Raw genomic sequence first — 8426 nt, 5'->3', positions numbered from 1 at the left:
GATACTCTTAAGTCTAACGGAAAGAAATACTTGGTTCATTTTACGTCTTGCCAAACGATATGAGGGAACTTGAACTTCAAAAGATTGATAAACATTCAAGAAATTCGCATAAATTGGAGTGAAATCGTCCACTTTTTCGTGCTTGGTATGTGCTCTAAACCCAGGGGCGTAGCTAGGGGGAAGGGTCCTGGGGTGCTCGTGAGCCCCCATTTTGTAAGCCTTTTTAAGCAAACAAACTACAACAGGTGGCGAAAATGACACGAAAATCTGGCGAGTACCCTCACTTTGACACAGTGTGACCCCTCCGTTGAAAAATCCTAGCTACGCCCCTGAAACCTATTTTTTTGCTCAAAAGCCAAAACTTGCGCGAGGTTGCTAGAGTCGCAAAAAGTTGCTCTAAACGCCAAACGTTGCCGAGCACAATCGGGACAGGCCTATCAGTTGGATATCAAATTATACAAGGCTAAAAAAAAAAAGCTGGTACAAAAATAGGAAAATAAATAATGCAATCAAATTTTGAACAGTTAACTTAATTTTTCAAATCACTGTTACATAAACGTTTGGAAATGCTTGTTTACCCTAACCCGGCCGCTCAGTTTGTAGTTGATTTACGTTAAAGCTGTAAAAGGCATGGATAGTTGTCAGAATTCATTACTTTTTTAAATTAAAAGGCCAAGATAGTCAAGTGCACTCAAATCAAATGACCTCAAAGAAAACGTTCGGTGATGATTTGTAATTTTCAAAGCGGTAAACGTTTTTCATTTAAAGCATTATTTCGGTTTCGTTTGAGAGGCTTAACACGATGTCATAATTGGCTTTTTTTACAATTTGTTTTTACATGTAGTCCTTGTAAAACTAAAGAACTGAATTACGAAAATATGATTAATGTAATCAGATTAATAATATATACCACAATGGGTTTATTAAAGTTTGTGATTGACTTTAATTTTTACGATTTGCAATTAGTGTCATTTTGCAATGACATTAATTTTGCTATCGATCTTTTTATTAAATAATTGGAAATTGCTTTTATTCATAGATTATGTTTATAACAATAATAACTTCCATTTTTTTTTTTTTTAATTTTACCTTTTTTTAACAATTATGAACTCTAAACGCATGAAAGTAATTAATCATTAAATGGTGGTTATAGGCATGTTATATTAAAATTGTACATTGGTTTAATTACAAGAGCAAACAACAATTTGAAACAGTTTCATGTCTAGTGCTGGTCATAGGCGCTTAATATCTTCTCTAGAGATTAATCTAATTAAATGCATTCAATACTGCAACAGTCAAGTAGGGACTAAATGGCCTGAATTTTGCATGTCGTTGGTGTCGAAGCTTTGCGATCTTGCTACTGTTTAAAACAAAAAGCTGCCAGCGACAATTTTTAAACAAAGGCGAATGATAAATTTAACGGAGCTTGACTCCTCTAATGAGTTCAAGCAAGCCTGCAAGTTTGCTTTAAGTGTTTTGTAAGTTTTGTTTAGTTGTTGTTGTTGTTGTTTTTGCAATTTGCTGTGTCAGCAACATTTGTATTTTGAACAAAGAAGATGACTGTTACAATCTATATCAGGGTAATGTCTGGCTCTTTAACGCAAGAGATATAAATGATATTGGTGGAGTTTTAGGGTAAATCTGCGCCAGCAGTCACGTTCCTACCCTACTTAGAATTGAAACAGCCTAAACTTTAACCGTCAACGGTTTTCAATTGAGTGTCGTAAAGCCAAAGTAATCACCCGAGCCAATCACAAACAACAGAGAAAATCCACTGAACCAATCAAGACTCGAAGTAAACGCACGCAGCCGATGGAAAGCGCGAGGAAAATCTTTGAAAGATTGCCGGAGAAGATTGCCCGAGGTTTTTAAGCCAATCCTTGTTGCGTAACAAAGCAAAACTAGAGCGTGCGCGAACTACTTTCGATACTCAAGTAAAAACCATTCCAGCAATACATGGTTTCAAACCTTTTTTTCATAGCCTGCGAGCGGGATCTCATGCGTTGCGGTAGGAGCAAAGTCCATGAACAAAGTTGCGAGAGACGAGTCAGCGAACGAAGAGATCTAGACTTGAGACTTACAGAACTAGGTGCGATTTTTCAGGATTGGAACTGTGCTGTTTTGAATGGCTGTGCTATTTTCTTAAGGTAACTCTCCACGGTGCCTTTCATTTTGTTTAAGTCATAAATTAAGGTTGCACTGTCCTGTTGCATAGCAACAAACTTGACCCACTTTTTACCATCAATTGCTTAAAAGCTAAGCCGGTGACCCCATAATTTTTTTATAAACTCTTTTTATTACACACAGAAGAAGAAACAGGCAAAATTATAAAAAATACTGTCGAGTGGATTTTTCATTGTTAAGAAAAATGGAAATTTCCAAGTTGGAGAAATTCCACTCCACAGTTTTTTTTTATAATTTCGCACATGCATTCCGCTTTTGCTGTTGAATATTTTCATTCATTAAAAAGTAGGGTCACCGGATCAGTTTTTGAGATTAGCTTCGTGGCTAAGGTCTTTTAGCGCTCGTTCTACGCGCAAATTAAAATCTCGACTTTGCAAGATCGCGGTCCGCTGGTCAGTAAAGCCCGCAAACGAGAAAAGTCCGCGAATAGAGTTTTCTTTTTCGCTGTTGTCGTTAGCAGCATAAGCGGTAAAAGAAGAATACCGTAAATACCCGGAGATGAGACTAGCCAAGTACAAAGAACGAGTAGTCTTTTTCCCTGCTGGTTTCTAGATTGATAGCCGGCGCGATCGATCCCAACATCAACATCACAACTTTCGTTTGCGTTCCAGCACAGCGGTTTAAAGGGATGTTTTCCTTTGAAATTGCCTGAAGGATGAATGTTTTCGAAGTTAAAAATAACGGATAACGCCGACAGCTTAACAGCGGAAACAAAGTTTTACGAAGTAGGCCTCGCGTCGCGATGTTTGTTTTGATTTTTGTAAACTTTAAACCTCGTGCACTATCTCGCGAACCCTCGGGTGATCGCGTGATGCCTCGCGTTGAAGTGCGCGCTAGAGCCCAGGCGTCTCACGGAAATATTACTGTTTTGAGCCACCTTAAGTCTGTAGCTTCAAACTGGGGATATATTCAACTGGGTTATATAGGACGGTCACGGGAGTATCCAGGATGGGTACTGGCACCTTGGGGTTGTAGAATCAACGGGGCATGCATGCCCCCAAAATGTTGCAAATTGAGAATTAAAAACCTAATTATTGGGACCTAAAAGGAGCGTTTGACTTTATTTCTACCATAATATTTACAATAGTTTTTTCATTTTTTCTGCTTCTCAAAACTTTACCCAAATATTCCTTACTTCTAGTAAGAACTTGACCTGTTAATGTGTAAGCTCCACTTAGCTGGTATGCCAGTAGAACTGAAAGACACGAATATGTCAAATAAAAAGGGCTCAACAAAAATCCCAACTGATGGGAGGCAGTCAAGTTGGCTATTTTCAGGCATGACCGAGAAATTGACTGAGAAAAAAACTCCAGCTTTTCACGATGGTCAGAACGGAACTTAATAACCCCGCGACCTCAGGATTGCAAGTTCAGTGCCCTGACTACTCGGCCTCCATGCTGCGTTAACATTTTTAGTCTGTTTTTGACATGTTTCTGGAATTAACTCCCCTCTAGGATTTACTCATAATACTAGCTGGAAAGAGAAACTGTGAGACTTGTCTTGCCGACGGAAAATAACACAATGACCCCAGCCTGAGCTAGAACCCTAGGATCCAGATTCCAGCGCACTAACCATTAAGCCACCAAGCTGGGGTGCCCCTGCGATGGACTAGCATCCTATCCAGGGAGAAATTGAAATACCCCTGGTAGACTCATAATCGCCTCAACCTACAGAAACCGAGATGAGCTCCGGTGATATGGACAACTTGCGCGACGCGGACTTTACCTTTTCCTTCCCCCTCCTCTAATATATAATGTTTCCAATTGTGCGTCCCCTATGGATATGATAAGCCAAAAAACAGCATCAATTGGCCCTTATCTAAACCTGACTGCCTTGTAAACGCTAAGACAAATAGCAAAACAAAAATTGACGCGACACTTTGGGAACACAACGAGGCTTAATCCTTGATTACTCGGAATTAGCTTAGTTTTAAATAAGCGCGGATATCTTCTCTTCCCTCAAAGACACACTAGGGCAACAGTAGCTTACTATGTAGTGCCTTAATACAAAATGTACGACAAAATGACGACAGCGAGAAGCCAGGCGTTATATATCGTAGCGTGATTACCACGGTCGGTGGGTGGAGACCCAAAGTTGCAAAAGTTAGAAGAACAACACTTCACATCGCATGATTGCATATCTGGAAACGACATTTGCAACGTGTGGCATTTCGATGACGTTTTGCACCCATTCTCCGAGGCACATCCGGTAGAGTAACCTTTGGCTCCATTTTTTAATTGAAACGATTTCCAGAAGCATTGTTTGGCAGCCTTTGCAGGGCACGTTTGTATGGTTGGACTACGACACTTGTTCAGGGTAGTCGGGAAATCAAAGCATGTAAAACACTGTAGACGGCTGGAGCCTAGAGTTTTTAAAAGAAGGCCGTTAGCAAAGTGAAGAAGGGTGGATGATTTATTACGTGCAAGAGTATAGACCATTTTCCACTGCTTTCGCAGCGACAACGTTCGTGTACTCATAAAATAGGAAACGTTTCATAAAAGTCATTTTACAATCTTAGAGACAGTAGAGATACCTTTAAATTAAAACTGGCCCATATACACGTCAAGAACAGCGCTCATAGCAACTTAAAAAGACGTTTCGATGAAAGAACTTCGGCCGTGGTCGTTAAAAGGCCAACTGAAATTGGTGGCTATCTAACGGTTCACGGTTTTGTGCTTGTTACACCAGCAAACTGTAGCGGACGACTGTTGCGCAACTCAACAAATCCCACAAGCATTCGGCTCAATAGGTTGTGCAAAGGAAAATCCTTTCAGGGCCAAAATCGCTAACCTGGCGTTGGTGCTGCAGGTTCCTAGAGAAAGACTACATGTACCTGAGCTTACGAGAAAGACGTCCGTGACCATTTGAATTCTATCAACCCATAAACTGACTTGATGACAGTTCTCATCGCCCAGACCAGCATAAAAGGTTAGTCGTAAATACACTCCTTAGCAGAGCTCAAGAAATACCATCAACGCAAAAGTAACGATCATGAAGAAAAATTGAAGAAAAATTGTCACCAAAAAAATGCCGTTTTTTAACCGTTTAATAAGTATTTTGGCTGCCATGACGCTAAATGGGCCTTAGTTTTGCTGAAAAAGCTATTTTTTTTTAATCAAAAAGATAGATTTTCCTAAGATTAAGTACAACAGTGCAGAATATTTTAATTTGGTGCATGCCCTTAAGCCAAAATTTGGACTGTTTGCGATTTCCCGTTACGAATTTTTTTATTGCCCTTTTCCTTTCGTTTTTCTCGGCCCTTTTACTCTCGCTACCTTGTGCGTTTCATATCCTTTCTGGCTGCCGTAAAACGTTGTGTGTTAATTATGGGCAAAGCCTGGAAATGGGACCTTGGTAATAATGAGCCATTTTACCACCATTTTTGCACCAAACTGAACAAATAGCGTTGTTTTTCAATTTGCTACGTCAGAATGCCGTCGATATCCCAAACAGACTGTTGTGCAGATAGATCTATCCAAGCTCTACCATGTGCTCATCAAGAATATCTGGTGACATTTAAATTGATGACGTCGCAAGTGGTACAAAGAGCACGACCATTAAGTAGTCGTATCTAGCTCCTTGGGCCTCAAAGGGTTAATCTTCTCGCCTGTAGCAGTTAGCTATAGCAACGACACCACCAACGCCAGCACAACTTCCACAAGATGTAAATAATAATGGTCCGCCTTACGTATGCCAGAGGAATCTCACGATATCTACGCAGCAGCAACGTTGAAGTATAGTTTTAAAACTCGAGATGTGACAATCCTGTTACCCATGACCGAACAACAAACCTACGTTACAAGCAAAGGCGCGTTTTACAAAATTGATTAGTTTGACTGTAATTTTTTGTGTTATGGACAGACAGAAAGAGCCTTGCCAACACGGCTAAGGAACAGAAGAGGGAAGGTGATTCATGTTGGAGACAATAATTCAAAGAATGTGCAAGAAGCAAAACAAGTTGGACATGACAAAGACTCGTGATTAACCTGGTACTTTCAGAGTGACCGGAATGCGACCCCATTCCGTGGAATTATAGATCAGTCGCGTGATTTTTTGTGATAAGTCACTCTCGTAATTTTATCGAAGCTTTTCCCGAACACTGAAGCCCCGTCCACACTGAGCTGGAGGAATTTAAAAACGCAGCTTTATTTCTACGTTTAGGCCTACCGTCCACACTAATCCGTCACGAAAACGGAGCTTTTCGAAAGTGCTCTTCAAACCGGAGGAATCTAAAAACGCCGTCTTTGCGTTTTAGTGTGGGCGGAAACATTTTGAACACGGAGCTCTTCGAAAACGATGACATCACAATAATAATATGATTTCCTTGCCCGAGTTTTCCTCAACCGTAAATCCAATATGACCGGTAATTGTTGCGTTTTCAAATTCCTTCAGTGTAGTGTGGACGGAAAACATTTGATACGTTTTCAGAGTGTAAACTCCGTTTTCAAATTCCTCCAGCGTAGTGTGGATGCGGCCTTAAAACTTACTAATAAGATCCGTCGCGTAGTCATGACACTGTAGAAACTTATCACAGTAACCACTGAAGTCGCCACACGGCGCGCCAGGGTACTGTTGGAGATTCTTTTCCGGCGTTTTAGGGAAGTCTTTCATTGGCTTGCATTCACCGTCCTGGTCGTCTCTGCAGCACACATCGCAGAGGTGATCTTCCTGTTTGCATTGGCACTCCAACAAAGCGTACTTGAGGCAAATGGAACCGGTGCATTCCTAAAGAACAGATATAATTAATCAGGAGGCTTTTTCTTTCATACGTTACCCTACAAGCAGTTGGTTTCTCCTACGCCAAACGAGAGAGAAACCACTGCGAGCAACCGTCTGCTTTTCCAGCGAGCATGCGCGAGTTCGTCACACTCCATGTGACGCAGATGATGTCAGTTTCATTTGTCAATTTTTCGCTGGAGGTGTTTACACAAAAGAATTAATGCAAATTTGTCGAAGTATTATCCGGCGTGGTCTAAAGATAAAGCCTAAATTTAAGACTTTCTTGCCCTGTCTTGTGCGGGATTACTGAGCTCGTTGAATAAAACACTCCAAACAACAATTCGAAACAATAAGAGTTTAACTGGGGTAATACGATCAAAGGCAGGTTTGTAAAAGCTCTTTCAAGCGACTGGACGTCATCAAAAGTAAAAACAGAAGCGCACTCAAAGCACTAGAGGAAGAACTTCCAGCGGTGTACAGCACAGTCTCGCAGAATTATGAAACGTCTTTCAACCCAGGTTTTCGCAGTGGACTTGGACTTTTGATCGCTGCATGGCGGGCTCGCTTAAACGTAACAGTTGTGTTGGTGAGCGCATGCGTACGAGCCTAAACCAGCTTTTAAACGAGTTTTACCAGTTCAAAGTTAATTTATTCGTCCATGGCGCAGTTAACTCAAAGGAACGAACGGTTACTCGCAGTGGCTTCTCTCTCGTTCGGCGTAGGAGAAACCAACTGCTCGCAGGGTATTCATACGTATGCAATAAATATTTATCTAAACTAGCGCCTGGTCCAAGGTTTTAAGTAAACTTTCTCAGCACGTGTTTGCCATACTGCTCATTTCCCAGACTTACAAACTTGCTATTTCGAATCCAATAAATTTGTCACTTTCACGTCTCGTATCGAAAAGTCTGTTCTTGTCGGCTATTTAATATACAATTGCCTTAGCTGTTCTAAAATGGTGTGCTTCGCGCGAGAAAGACATCCCAGCACGAACGTGCAGGCCATCGAACCACGTGGATGCTCCCCCCTATTTTTGTAGGATCTTTAGTTTGCAAATCAATGAACAAGGCAATAGTAACAACAGTAATAACAACAACAACAATAATAATAATAATAATAATAATAACAATAATAATAATAATAATAATAATAATAATAATAATAAGGGCAGTGAGGTAGGCCAGGCTGGTGCCTCAGCCTACTTCGGGAAGATGGACGTTCCCGCCCACCATAGTCTGGGGTGATGTCTTTGGCAAGCATCAGTAACCAGACGAGAAAGAAAGAAAGACAAGAAGGAAAGAACCTGTCTGCTTATTGATATGTCCATCCCCACAGAAAGGAACACCTCCTTGAAAGCAATGGAAAAACTCACAAAGTACAAAGATCTTGAGATTGAAATCGAGAAAACGTGGGGAATGAAAACAACAACTGTCCCGGTGATCATTGGAGCTTTCGGGCTTGTCAAGAAGGGAACAGAAAACTACATCGGCAAGATCCCAGGGAATATTAGAATAACAGAGCTA

At 40.9% G+C, this 8426-nt stretch overlaps 2 protein-coding genes across 2 annotated transcripts in view; one reads left to right on the top strand and one right to left on the bottom strand.

Annotated features, from left to right (window-relative positions):
• LOC145479517 (tolloid-like protein 2) overlaps positions 1-1504 on the top strand; it is a 7039-nt gene extending 5535 nt beyond the window's left edge. The window contains exon 6 of the mRNA XM_081457902.1: positions 1-1504. This exon is cut by the window's left edge and continues 596 nt beyond it. The gene's annotated coding sequence lies outside the window, so the exon portion shown is untranslated.
• LOC145479542 (uncharacterized) overlaps positions 1-8426 on the bottom strand; it is a 73930-nt gene that overhangs the window by 22623 nt on the left and 42881 nt on the right. The window lies entirely within an intron of this gene.

This window comes from Orbicella franksi, chromosome 2, assembly GCF_964199315.1.
Source record: "Orbicella franksi chromosome 2, jaOrbFran1.1, whole genome shotgun sequence".
In the NCBI taxonomy this organism is placed as follows: domain Eukaryota; kingdom Metazoa; phylum Cnidaria; class Anthozoa; order Scleractinia; family Merulinidae; genus Orbicella; species Orbicella franksi.
Note: the sequence above shows the minus strand (reverse complement) of the source record. Positions and strands in the feature narration are given on the sequence as shown.